The sequence below is a fragment of the Myiozetetes cayanensis genome, unplaced genomic scaffold (genome assembly GCF_022539395.1).
Source record: "Myiozetetes cayanensis isolate MyiCay16 unplaced genomic scaffold, myiCay2020 scf9, whole genome shotgun sequence".
Lineage (NCBI taxonomy): Eukaryota > Metazoa > Chordata > Aves > Passeriformes > Tyrannidae > Myiozetetes > Myiozetetes cayanensis.
The window spans coordinates 15447410-15461933 of NW_026088185.1; the positions used below are offsets into that span (position 1 = coordinate 15447410).

General features: G+C 39.8%; 1 protein-coding gene across 2 annotated transcripts in view; it reads right to left on the reverse strand.

Annotated features, from left to right (window-relative positions):
• OSBPL6 (oxysterol binding protein like 6) overlaps positions 1-14524 on the reverse strand; it is a 98856-nt gene that overhangs the window by 83960 nt on the left and 372 nt on the right. Inside the window, exon 1 of one of the 2 annotated variants that reach the window (XM_050340568.1) lies at positions 14397-14476. The exons of the other annotated variant lie outside the window; for it this stretch is intronic. The gene's annotated coding sequence lies outside the window, so the exon portion shown is untranslated. Of the gene's footprint in view, positions 1-14396; positions 14477-14524 lie in introns of those variants that run through there. 2 annotated transcript variants of the gene reach the window in all.

Below are 14524 nucleotides of genomic sequence, written 5' to 3' on the forward strand. Positions count from 1 at the left end.
TTCCCAAAGCTTCAGAATAGCTCCCAACAGACAGAGTAAGAGATGTAACTGTAGCAATTTAATGTACTTATTTACCCACAACTGGTCAGAAAGCTCTGATATAGTGTTTGTTTAGATAGATTTGCATGTAGTTGCAATTTTTTTTTTTTTGCAAAAAATAATGTCTTAGCCAGAATGGGTGGCTCCTTCCATGTATTTCACATTTGCAGGCATTTTCCCCTGTTCAAGCAAAGCACTCCAGTTCTCTAACATAAAAAAGGCAGATTTTACCACTGAGAACACTTGAACAACAAGACCATCTGAAAGGCCCATGTCACACATAACTATCAAGATGTTCTGCATCCTAAAATGCTACTACTTGCACTTAATACACCAACAAGGTCAGCGATATCCCACCATTAGCACTCAGGGGCCTTCAACTTTCATAAAACATACTCAAGAGGCATTTTCAATTTCATAATGACACTTTAACGTACACAATATAAATAGGTATGACAAAACATTATTATTTAAGCCTAGGGCAAGACACAACGAGCGTCATATTTCTCTATTATTAATTATTATGCAATCTGAAACATTAAAAAAAACAAGTGATGTTGGTAGACTGTATTCAGGAGATAAATAACAGGAAAATTAAAGTAAGACGTGTCCCTACAACTAATACTATAGGCAGTTTTAATTTTCTGCAGAGTTATGTGAGTAAATGACAAGTTACAACGTTAGTTGCACTAATGTGATGTTACAAAGGAAAAAAATTAACTTCTGTGGATTTTTTTCTAATTGCATTCTGTTAATTTTTGAAAAACACTTTTGCTTCTACAGTATTTATGTGCAGGTCTCAAAGTCTGCAGCACATACAGCTCTTCATCTACTTAAGGAGGACTTGAGCACCTCAAATCACAGGGCAGAAATACTACGGAATCACAGACTCTTATTGCACTTGTGTATCCGTGCTGATTGTCAATGTAAGAAATACTTTTTAAGGGCTTAGAAGTAGGAATATAGAAGGATGCCAAAAATAAATACATAGTGTAAACTGTCACATTATTTTGAAAGCCCTGTTGTTTTCAAACAAAGATTATAAACTGAAATTCCATACAATACACTAGCACCAAAACGTACAGTACTCTCTGGACATCATGTAGAAATATAAAGTCAAGAGAGAAAGCACACATGGGTCTATTTTACTTAGATTAAAGGGTTACCTAAATTAACACTGGTTTAAAGATAACAAAAAGACCTCAAGGAGTAAGCAGCTGAACATAAATCTGGTTGTTTCAATTACTCTCATCACGATATCTCAGAAGGAAGCAGCTCAACATTCACCTGCAATTCTATTAGGACTGACTGTCAGCCTGAAGAGGAGGCATTTATTACTGTTAGACAGGACACTAAAAATTTTCTTTCATGATGACATCAGACTTCATTCTTGTATCATTAAATCCCCTAGTTGCCAGGATTCCATCCACACCTCCACCTTTGCTGTTAACAGTTGCCGTAAGATTTTATCTGCAGTCTTGGTCAGAGCCAAGACGATGTGCTGGCTGTCACCAACTCCAATCAAACAGTCTTCATTAAGTATTCACACCTCCCTCTGTTCACTGACTTTGACAAATCAGGGAGCACTGTTCCCACTCAGAGTTTCTTATTCTCATGTAAGATGTTGACAAATTTGGGTTTTCCAGAACAAGCTTCAACAAAATATGGGCTAAATCCTAATGATAAAATTGCATGAATAAAACTGATGACCAAAATAAAAGCATCCTCTTCCCTCTTCAGGGGAATCACATATGTTTATGAAACAGAAGACTTATGTACCACCACTAAAGCAGAAAACTGCATAGGAGGGTTCACTTCATATTTTGTTGGCCATGAAGACCTAAATATAGAACCACAGAATGGTTTGGGCTGAAAGGGAACTTAAAGATCACCTAGTTCTAAACCCCCTACCATGGGCCACCTTCCCCTAGACCAGGCTGAATGCTTCCAGGGAGGGGTTAGCCACAGAATCTCTGGGCAACCTGTTCCAGTGTCTCACCACCCTCAGGTCAAGAATTTTTTCCTTACATCTAGTCTTAATCCATCCTCTTTCAGTTTAAAACCATTACCCCTTGGCCCTGTCACTACACGTAAAAAGGCTCCCTCTAGATAATGGAAGGTGCTACAAAGTCTCCCTGGAGCCTTCTCTTCCCCAGGCTGAACAACCCCAATTCTTCATGAGAGATGTGCTCCAGCCCTCACGATCTGTGTCAGAAGTTGCAACTCAAGTCATCAGGTCCTTCTTCTAATGCCCTATAACCCATGGTTTGAAGTATAGCATCATCTTCTTAAGCTTCCCGTTGAATGTTCCTGATCTCTTAGCTACTGAGCAATCTCCTAACATTATCCAATAGCAACATCTAGGCATAAGAATAATCCTGAAAAAAAATATTTCATGCAAGATTCATGCCAAAAGTATAAATGATAAAATGCTACTATATTAAATACCATAAAAGATGCCATAAGAATAGAAATATAGATAACATTTCTCCTTCCACTCCTTATTCTCCTATAGTATTCAGAAGCTATAAACTCAGGTTAGGGCAACTCAGTATTTGTAAACTCACTAGCATAAAATGTATTGATTCTGAGTCATCTATCATCTAGACAGTAAAAATATATTTTGATCTATTAACACATAAATGTTATCCCCCAAAAAATTTTATCACCAGTCATAATGCTGTCATTGTATTAAATAAATATACCTTCAGAGACTTACACCAGAAAACTGAAGTATACAAAAGCATCCAATCAAAAGTGAGACTTAGTGTTTTTCAACTGAAAATTTTCATTAATGTGCATACTGCCACTGAATGGATAACAATATCCATTTTAGCCACTTTTTTAGGCACTTCAGGACAGTTTCATACCCCAACATCATAAAATATTTTGTTAACCTTGACATTTATTTTATCTCAATACTGACTTTCAAGGTCTGTTGTAATTTTTTTTCTACCTTCAGAGATCACTCTAACTGTAAGGACAACAGTAATTTTCTTAAGTAACTCAGTTTATTTTTTTGACATTCCTCAATCCTTCACAATAGCTGGTAAGTCAGCATTTAGCCAAATATGTGTCAGTAACCTCAGCCAAGATGCCCATAGCCATTTACACTGAAGAGAAACTCCCCTGCTGTATGCAATACCTGTTCCAGAATCAATCAACAACAGAAAATAGCAACAAAATGATCCTTGAAAGACTACCAAGCAAATATTCTAATGAAGAAAAAAGGACTTGTAAGATTAACTGTATTAATGCTACATAGTGACACCTGAGAAATACGTGTTTTGGGATAGCTTCCTGACTATAAAAACTCTAAAAGGCAGATTAACAAAAGGGGAGAAAAGCACTGTAGATATTCAGTTCAAAATTACAGTGTTCTGGAAGGAAAAATCTCAAATTCATCCTTATTTTCTCTGATTTTTAACAAGCATCCTGAAACAGGAAAATTGCATCTATTCTACAAAGTAGAACTTCGCCCATGCATTTGAAAAAGTTAGGACATTTAATTTCCTTTTTTTTTTCCTTTTACCACATTCTACAGTTGTCCAAAGCAGTGGTCTCTACTTCCCCACCACTCCAGTCAGACACTCAGTAAGACAACAGGCTATAAGTTGGAAGCCTACAGTCCATTCCTTTCAAATATTTATGTTTTAGTCTTTGAAAGTATTTGTAAACTGTATATTCTGTCTTGTCATATTTTAGTTCATAAAAATTAAACTGACCAAACCTGCAAAGCACCAACACTTAGACACTGACAAATTTCAGTGATTACAAAGATAACACAAGCCACCTCCCATGATAGGGATCGTTTTCGGTTTCTTACCAAGTTTAATTTCCTCAAAAACATTCACCCTTTTACCTTGATGTACTTGAACAAAGGCTTTAAACATGCACCACATCATTATTTGAGTATTTAACTCATAACCATAAGCAATGTTTGGCAATGACAATAAAATGACGAGCAGTAAGTACACACTATACAAAATACAAAGATAAATTAAAATTAGTTGTCTGGGAAGCACACGGCAGCCAGAGAAGACCAGAAGTTTCATGCTTCCTCATTTATCCTTTAATGGAAAAAACTGACATTAGCTGAAAAAGTATTGATTTTCTGTGCTGTAACCTGTGGGAAACTAAAGAATTGAAAGTCATTTTTGCAGCATACTGAGATTGTTTAAAAAGAAAAATTTCAGAAAGGTCTGCCTGAATTACTTTCTGGATCTCACACACAGACATTTATTTCTGTTCAGACTTGCCCTTCTAAACAAGAAACTTGCATTCGGATTTTGCACCATTATGTTTAAATCTGCTTCAGCATGGTTGAAATGTATAACCCACCTTGACAGAATGACCAACCTCAAGTTCAAAAATAGTTCACTTTCTGCCATTAAGAAATGGCTCCTTACACTGCTACTAGGCATAAAGAGTGGTAGGAAAATAACTGACTTTCCTTGGTATGCTTACACTGTGAACATCCAGGCATTTTGTTCTCAAAGGTTGTTTCCCTTCACAGTTCCCAGCCCTGACAATACCCACCAAGGATCTCCTGAGGTGGCTAAGGACCCCCAGGAGAAGCACGGAAGATTGCATCAGTCGGGATGCAGGATGGGTAGCTGGAGAGAAGAGGCATGGAGCATCGGCAGCCTGGACAAGGGGACATACCCTGAAGGATGGGTGCGCCCTGGCACAGGACTGAAATTTGGAGAGCAGTGAATTAAAGGGTAGGGAGTGACCTGTGAGGAGGAAGAACGATAGAGAGGGCATGAGCTGAGGAAGCATGTGTCAGTGCTGGAAAGCCAGAGGCAATGAACACACTCCTGGTGCATTCGGCTTTAAAAAAATTAGTTTTGAAATTAGTTTGTACTCATTGCATTATTTATAAGAAATTACATCTACAAACAGATTTAGAAAGTGTTGGTGGTTTTCTGAGTGTTACATCACAAAGGTATGACACATTTCTCATGGCAAACTTCCAAAGAATCAGCCAAGAAAACAGAACTATGTGTTCCTCAAGGTATCTGCAGCCTAAAGAGCAGTTTGTTTCCATCAGCTTTCGACGTGGGAATGTTGCCATAGATGTTGAAGTATAGAATCTCTGCAGCTGCTATGCCCTCCACAAGCATGTTCTGTGTGTCTCAGCACTGAGCACAATGTCCACAACCAGATAAAGCATGAGAACAGAAGGAAAACAGATAGAGAGCTTACTGACAACCCATGCAGTGGCAGCAAGAAATAAAACTTCTTTGTTATAAGATATTGCCCTTTTTCTGGAGAGAGCTATGAGCCTAATTTACATCAATCACAGCTTAAATAGTTCTGATTTACTGTATTTAAAACCCCTTCAACTGATGTAAGCTAGCATACTTCTGTTGCCCTCAAGGGAAATTCACCATGTTTATCAAGTCCTTATTTTATCTGTATCTACCTATTTTTTACACAGCTTAATTCCTTACTGCATCTTTTAAATTATTTTTACTGACTTACTGCAAAAAACACATGTGAAAAATAATGAAGAAAATGCAGAAGATGCTAAAGTCAATGTATTTAACTTTACGAAAGAATGTTATAGTACACGGAATAATAAAGAGAAACAGCACGCATTTATGACTGATATTTGATAGCTTTATGCAAAATTATTGAGTTAATATGCTCACAAAATTAAGGAAGAAAGCACAAAAAATTTCAAATACTGAATAAATGCTCTCTCAAAATTCTAAAGAACATTGAGGGGGAAATCTAATAATGAGTACATCAGAAGGTAATTATACCAGAAATACCATAAAGTGGCAGGGGATAATGACATCACCGTGTATTTGCACCACGAGCTGGCAGTCAAGAGCCAGTACAGCTCTGGACTGGGCAGGCAGCAGTATCAGAGCTGGAGGCAATGATCCTTCCTCCCCCGCCCTGTGCACAGCCCTCGTACATTAACAGTGCATTAACAGTTTGAGCAACATCTCAACTATCAGAATGTGCACACATCATAGAGGACAAGTATATATTTGGAACTATAAAGGCCATACAGTTGGGAGAAAAATGAGGCACTTGGGAAGGCACAAAGTATCAGGAGAACTATGAGCAGCGATCTGTTATGCAGCCTCTGGGGAACCAGTCTGGGCACTGCAACTGGGAAACGTAAAACCTAAGGGTATTAAGAAAAAAAATCACAGCTTTAGGAAAGACCAAGTGATTATGGCATGGCTGCTTTACTCAGAGTTACCCTTTACAGATTCACATTATATTGCTTTGGTCACAATACCATGAAAAAGCAAAGAAATTTATTAATAGGAATTTGTAAATTTTAAAGGCAAAGAATCTGACACTCTTTTCTCTTACTAATGTAGCTCACAAAACTTAAATTTGTAGCACACTTTCTCTTCTTCAGGCAGATGGACACACATAGCAGCCATTATGGAAATAGTAGGACCTATGAACCCAAGCTGCCATGGTCATTGTTACATTTTAGAGCAACCAATTACTTTGCAGATCCAACCACAACCTCTGCATCACTAAAAATGGAAATTAAAAAGCATATAATAGATTACTTCTGAAGCTGCTTCTATCCCTTAAACTCACAGACACTCCACAACCATGTGAAGCTATTACAGTCCTGTGAGGGTCTGAGGGTTAGTCAGCTGGGCTAATTCTAACCCTCATCTCTGGCCCATTTTCAGACCTGCCCCACTAATCTTCAATCCACATCAAAAGAAAACACAATCATTACTGTATTAATTAGAGACAGAAGTCACTCTAGTTATTCACTGTAAGCTCTGTCACTCAATGGTACTTACGGTGACTGGGCAGGAGACAGAGTTTGCAGCTACTAAAGAAAATACCTTGTTTGGGTATTTTAAAGACTATTTTGCATTGCAAAAACTAACTGCATTGCATTGCATACTGCAAACTGACCATAGGCTTTATATGTAGGCTACACTATCAGTCTTTAGGAGAATGGAGAAAAGCCTGCTCAGTGGAACACCACATAATTTACATTTAGCTTCCCACAGCATATTTTACACCCACACAAACATAGGTCACAGTTAAGAGGAGTTACAGAACCCTTTTTTTTTTTTTCTTCAGTCAGAGATGCATTCTTTTTGCCCACTATTATGTCACCTGAGAACATTAAACCATGCAGCAACTATGTACGACCTGGCTATAGCTCCTAGAAGTCACGCAGTTACAGAACACAGTTCTGTGTTACAGAACACAGTTGTCAGGCACAGCTGAACTTGGAAAGAAAACTTGCATTCAGTTGACCAGAAGAGGGGAAAAATGAGATGGATTTTATTCATTCCTCAACCATTACAAAGAAAGACACAGAATTTGAATGGCTACAGAGCTAACCTTCCAGTACCAGGGGCACACTGATACTTTACATCCAGACTCATCCTCTGACTACTCTATGGCCCCATTTCAGATGATTTCATCTTTCTGGTTTTTTGCAAACATCTTATGAGGCTTGTTTTCCAGAAACAGATTAAAACCAAGAAACACAGACTTTATACAGGAAAGAGACATAATTATATACCAGAGGGATGCATATGTCATGCTCACACTGGGGTCAAAGGGACCTCAAGATGACTCAACACCAACTGCCAAGTTTCAGACCTCAGCAAGCTGTTTTATGTTGAAGCTTCTTCCTTGTAACCAAGTATCATTTCCACCATCAGCCACCATCTTCTTACCCAGCTGACCCACTCCACTCTGAAAAAAACATCTGTCACTAAACTAAACATTCCAATTTTCAAGTTGAAAGTCCCTTTATATGGTACATTTGTTGCCATTTCTGTAGTTCTCCATCAGTGATTCTGCCTTTCCATTTTCCCTAGATCAATCTTTACTAGATGACAACACGACTAACTAGTACCCTAAATATAAAGGCACAAAAGAAAATAAATTGTTCTCCATCATTATCCTAAATGTTTTCCTGCTTTAGAAACTAAACTAATTGAAGAAATTTTTATCTTGTGGCCAAAACCTCAAAAATCATAATTTAAGAAGATGAGCCACAGTGTTTACTTCTCGCAGGGTTTATTTCTCACAGGGTTCATTTGTCTCCCACTTCTCCAATCACAATGCCATTTCTTTTCAAACAAGATTGAATTTTATTTTCAAAAGCAGAAGGGAAAAAATAGTTAAAGGTGGTTTTCCTGAATGAGATCACAAGGATGTCAGGCATCCCTGAGTAGGTCAGGAATAAAAATCCTCATACAGTAGAAGTGGGGACAAGAGACCATTTGTAGTCCCACTGCAGATGCAGTTTGACTACACACAGGACAGAGACAGTAAAGGTAGAGGTGAAATGGGAAGAAGAATCATCAGCCTGGAACCGTTCCTGTAGGATGTTCAAAGAAAATCCTCCTGACCCAAATCCCGTGTAAGATCACCTTATCCACACTGGGTTTGTCACAGTGGAAGAGGGTGGTGGGATGGCTGCAAGGATAGAGAGACACCACTGTATCACATAATTCAGTAGTGTTTTATTAAGCAAGATGATTTCTGCTCCAGCTTGTCTGTTCCAGGATACACACAAATCAGGGTCCAGGTGACACTGACACCAGAGACCCTGAGGAACAGAATGCTCACCCCACCTGCTTGGTGTGTCAAAGTCCTGACCAGTGGCCTGGACCTTGCACAAGGCTGTTCCCCTCCAGCTCAGCCTTCCAAGTGGCAGAGGTATGTGCATATCCCTTGTAATGCTCCCCCACACGTGGGGCTACTGCTTTAATTACTTATTTCTTTCTCATTTAAACTGTCAGCATGAGCCATCAAAGGTCTCATCAAGGTCATATCCAAGATCAGTTAGCAGTCATCACTAAGGTTTCTGTCATTCTTTGGTCTCCCACCACAGATATGTTACAGGAAGCGTGAAGTTAGCAACTGCTACAGAACAAAGTTCTTCTATTCTTTTTTTCATTTTCCAGCATTAATCAGATCAGTTAGAGCTAGGCAGATGTAGCCAAAGTCTCCTCTGTTTGAGTAGGTAGCCTTCACCCCACAGCACAAGTTTCATACAGCCTCTTCTTTGGGCAACCTGAATTCATTACATTTCTCAACACAAAACTTTTAAGTTCATCATCTGAAAAAGGATATCACATTCCAAGATATCTTGAAATTGATCTATAGATTGTTCTCAGAAAAATGTTACTTACTTCGGCTTTGCTTGTTGTCATAAACAAGGCAATCCCAGATATATGCCCTACTGTCCTGATGTAAAGATCCAATATATCATTTTAATACCTCTGCATCCTTCACAATCACAATTCATTAAATTAACTGGAAACAACAGATACTACAGAAAAGCTTCGTACCACCAATACAGCCTTTGCATTAGAGAGTGGGATTACATTCAATACCACAGAGATCACTTAATTCAGCCTCTCAGGCAGAGAACCCATCAGTTCCTTTGCATCTTTGTTTGCACTAGAAACAAGTGCAATTCAATAGGGGCTAAGCATGATTTTTGTGATTTTCACATTTTTCACGAGAACCAAAAACTGCTGGGGGTTTTATGTAGTTTATAGGCTGGAAGCATTTCCATCTCTCAATTTCCACCATAAAAAAGGGACACCTATTTTAGCAGAGTTATGAATGTAAGCAGTCAGACAGCACTGTAAGAGATCATAAGCAAGACTGGACTTTCTATCTTTTAAATTCTATGTGGATTCAGCTTATCCACCGGATTCTCAGCATTCCACAATAAGGAGGAAAGGATTCACTGGAGTGGAAGGAGGCCTTAAATTCAAAAAATGTGAAATATATATTTGACTGAGAAACACAGAACCTTCAAGATATGCCCAAGGACTGTACTCTCATAGAAGTACAGGTTCCATCCTCGAGTAAGAAGACAACAAGAAAACCAAGCTTCCCAGAAAGAAATTAGTTTTTTGGTAGAAAACTGAATCTAGTGCAACATGACATCTGCTACTTAAAATTCTTGCAATTCCATATTAAGTTCACAATGAATTAGAGACTTCTTTCCTTTACACCTCATATTAATATATCCATTATTTCCTTTATGAGATGTGCTCTCAATTAGTATTAAGATATATTCATTTCTAAGGAATTAAAAAAATTTGAAATCATTTAACTTGATTTCAAAATGCATCTGTTCTCTCTGCTACAGAGAACATTTCTAAGAATGATTGTACAGCTCTCCTAGTTTAAGGAGTTTACAACTGTCATACATTCCAGACCTATCCTCTTACTCTTGTTCAATCTCCAGCTTACTCCTCCTCTTCTTCCTTCTAAACTTCTCTTTTTAAAGTTATAGGCAACAAGTAATGACATAAAATCTTTTTCAGTTTCTGAGTTGGTGATGGTGGGGCTTACACTGAAACCATTTAAGCAACCAGCCTGTAGCTGTCTCAGAAAGACAAGCTTGGAAATTCAGCATCTCCCTACCTGCTGCTACCACCTATGTAAATAGCCCTCAGCAGACAGTAACATATTTCACTTGGAACCAGCTTATAAACTATCTGAAAAGTCTGTAGGATTAACATACATATGCAGAAAAAGAAATAATTCAGAGTTTCTCAGCACCATCTATTTTTCACTGTTAATAGAAAATTAACAATTTTCTGGGTTTCACCTTTCATGCCAAAACAGAATTACAGAATAATTCAGGTTGAAAGGACCCTTCAGATGTCACTTGGGCCAACACTCACTAAAAAAACCAAAAACCAACAGCAACAAAACCAACCCTGCTTTTTGCTCTTTTAACAGTTGTCTCTAGTATTTTAGCACTGTTCCCTCTTTTCCCCCTTAACAACTCTGTGCAGTCCTGAAGTTTCCCTAAAATACATAAGTTTGACTGTCTACACACAGAAACTCCTGTGGTCTTCTCTCAGCTTCCACATTTCACATTCAGTTGTCCTCCCTTTCACTGGTTTATCAGCTACCAGCATCAAAATGTCCTTCCATCCCTTTTCAACTCTTTTTAAAGGATCAACCCCAAAAGAGAGACATGCTAGAAACACCATTCATCAGGATATATATAGCAGTTGCATTTAAAAAAACACTTTTAACTGCCTCATTCTGCCTTACAGGAAATAGTGGGCTTGTATTTACAGCTAAGAAAACCTTGGTATGGAAATGTGAAATTAATTACAAACATAATAACACCACTCATAGCATGAACTCTACTAGTAGGCCTAGGACAAGAGCAATAGGACAAGGAGTAACAGCTTTAAACCAAAAGAGGGTAGATTCAGACAAGATATAAGGATGAAATTTTTTATGATGAGGGAGAGGAAAGACTGAAGCAGGTTGCCCAGAGAGGTAGTAGATGCCCTATCCCTGAAAACATCCAAGGCCAGGTTGGATGGGGCTCTGAGCAACCTGGTCTAGTTGAAGATGTCCCTACTCACTGCAGGCAGTTGGACTAGAGGACCTGTAAAGGTCCTTTCCAATCCAAACCATTCTACAACTCTATAATTACATATTCCTTACTATTTCATATTACAACCAAATTCAGCTCATGTTACCTGGCACCTCACTATACAACTACCTTGTCACTAGACTTTTGGCAGCTGGAGTCTCCCTGTCTATGACCAAAGCCATGTTTTTAATCTGTCAAAAATCCAACATCCCTCAAATGGTCTGAGCATATTTACCTTCATTTGTGTATTGCACCTGTTGCTGCTTCCTTCAACACTTAGAACCTTGATATGGCAAATTCAACACCAACCTTCCAACCCCCCAAAAAAAAAAAGTAAGTATTTACTTTAGCATTCCACTGTGAAGAATTTTTTAAATCTCATTAAACTTAGCTTAAGAAAGAAACACAAGCCTGAAGGAAGTTCTTGGAGAAATTCCTTTTTTAAGTATAATTGCCCAGAGTAACATTTCTCATAAAAGTTATCTGCAATAACTGCTGCCTTTTCTCATGCCAGGACAGTCAAAAACTTCAAAACCACAAAGCATTTAGTTACTAGGGGGAAAAAAAAGAAAGACACAAAAAAACACTCCCAGAAATCTCTGGGAATTTTTTTAATTGCTCAGTGTTTTAAAAAAATATTAGAAAAGAGCACAAGTGTTTGCCACCCTATACATGAGGCGTAAGGGCTAATTAAACCATTAGGATAGGCTCACTGTATACATACACACAGAGTAAAAATATAAACACACACATCTTTAGCAGTGAAGCACTAGAAGTTCCTTGCCGTCTCTCACTGCACTGACAGCAGGTTCTCTGGTGCGTCACAGGCACAGAAGGGCTGACCTAGAGGACTAAGACCCTTAGGAAATACAACCCTCCTGAGACAAAGCCACATGGTAAAGAAGTGTAAATTCCCAGGATTCTAAAGGATTATGTGGGAGGAAAAAAAGAAAAAAAAAAAGGCAGGGAAAACCTATGCTGATATGATGTGTATCTGGCCAAACAAGAACAAAAGCATTCACTTCCACCACGCTATGAAATCCATCAGCAGACCATGCCTCAGCTGAAATGTGCAGCACCAAGGGGTAAACATGTACATATCACATACACATGCCAGAGGACTAAAGGAAAATGAAGCTGTACTATGAACACTCTCTGCTTTCATCTCCAGAGTGGACCAGAGGAAGAAGTAGCAAAGGAGACCAGTCCCATCTCCACCACCATTTGCAACAGAGGAGGCAGGGGACTCCCCTACTAAAGAAGTCACAAAGCTTTATCTTTCCATAGCCAGGTACAGCTCATAAGCACTGTCGAGGATCTGTGAGCGCAATACCCAACTAATGGGAAGTGGAAGAAGCAAGCTTGTTGAACTACAGTACAACAAAAGATACCTCTGTCAGCCCTCAGTAGCAAAGGAAAATGTATAGAGAGTCTTCAGGCACAGATCCTGCAATGTATTGCTGTCCAGATACACATCCCGCCATGTATTTGTACAGAAAACATAGTTTAAATATAAACTCTTTAAGGTTTTTAAATAATCAGTCTTGTACACATCTCTGTTAATTTATCTAAGAGGAGATAAAAGAGAAAGTAGTCTTCTTGTGTAGTTTTTAAACGAAAAGAAATCCCTATTTATTATATATATACTTAAAGACGTTTATATTTACTAAAAGTATAAGATCCCTAACAACCACATCTGCTTAACCTCTAAAGGTCAAGGTCCTGTCATTTATACCATGAAAAAAAAAAGTCTAATTATGATATCTACAGCTATATGGACAAAGGTTGGTTATTAGAAAAGAACTATTATAAACCAAACACAATTACATTGTACAGAAACCATTAGATATTTGATGAGATTTTAATCTTTGAGCTGGTATCATTCTGCAACTTAATCATCTAGAGAACAGAAAATCTGTTAGGAATGCAATTAAATGTACTAGTTCCATTAAAATTGAGCTGATACAGTTAATTGTAGTCCTAAAATAGCTATTTCCTCACACCTTCACTAAGCAATTTTTTTTCATCTACTGAGTAAGAGTCTATTTAAGGAACAGTTTTCACTTAAACTGTCTAATAAGATTTGTGAATACTTTTGTTCTGTTGTTTCCCCATACAAGTTGCGTTGCAGTTCGCTGTTCGACCTTGGCTTCCTAATTTGCTCTGAGAAGTACAGCAAGGTCTTTTGTTTCAGTTACTGTTAGTCCATAGCATCTGCATTGCTGAAGCTTTTGGGAAGAAAATCAACGATGTAGCCTCACAGCACACTACAGCAATTATAAACTGAAATGAAATGATGAGCCAATGGCAAAACCCACGTCAGATAGTAATGTTAAGCATCAGCACTTCTGACAAACAGATGATTTCCAAACACCAATTTTAACGAACCCATACATCTTCAAAGTACTTGGAAAGGTTTTGCAGCATTGCTAGCAAATTGGGAATATAGGCCGTTCCTGCCTGGTTCTGAGAGAAACAGAAGGAAAACAACAAAGGTATCCTAACAGTGTATCAACTTGGCAATAGCTAATCTACAACCGAACCTGGCAGACCACACAGTTTATTGGGGCATTTTAAATTGCTCTGCAACGAAGGGGTAAAAAATCCCGCCTTCGGGGAGCGGCAGCGGAGCCGCGGGCTGGGGGCTGACACGGGCGCACCTCCCTGCGCGGATGCAGTTACGTAACCGCGGCCCGGCCCCCCGCTCCGGATGCTCCGGATGCGCCCCCGGGGCCGCAGAGCCCCCGCAGGGCCATTGCCCCAGCCCCGGGCCCGGCCCCGCCGCCTCCGCGCCCCGGCCCGCTCCCGCCCCTCCGGGGGTACCGCCGCGCCCCGCGGCACCGGCCCCCTGCCCAGCCCCCGGGACCCCGCCGCGACCCGCCCCGACCCGCGGCTCCCGGCACGGCCCGTCCCGCCGCTCGGCTCCGCGCACGGGCCCCCAGCGCCCCCAGCGCCGCCGCTCAGCGCCCACCTCCTCACAGGGCTCCGCGGCGCATCCCCGCTGCGGCCCGGGAGGCTGCGCCCTGCCGCTCCTCGCACTCCCCGCCCGCCTGACGGAGGGGGAGGGAGGGAGGGAGGAGAGGGGCGGGCAGCCGCCGC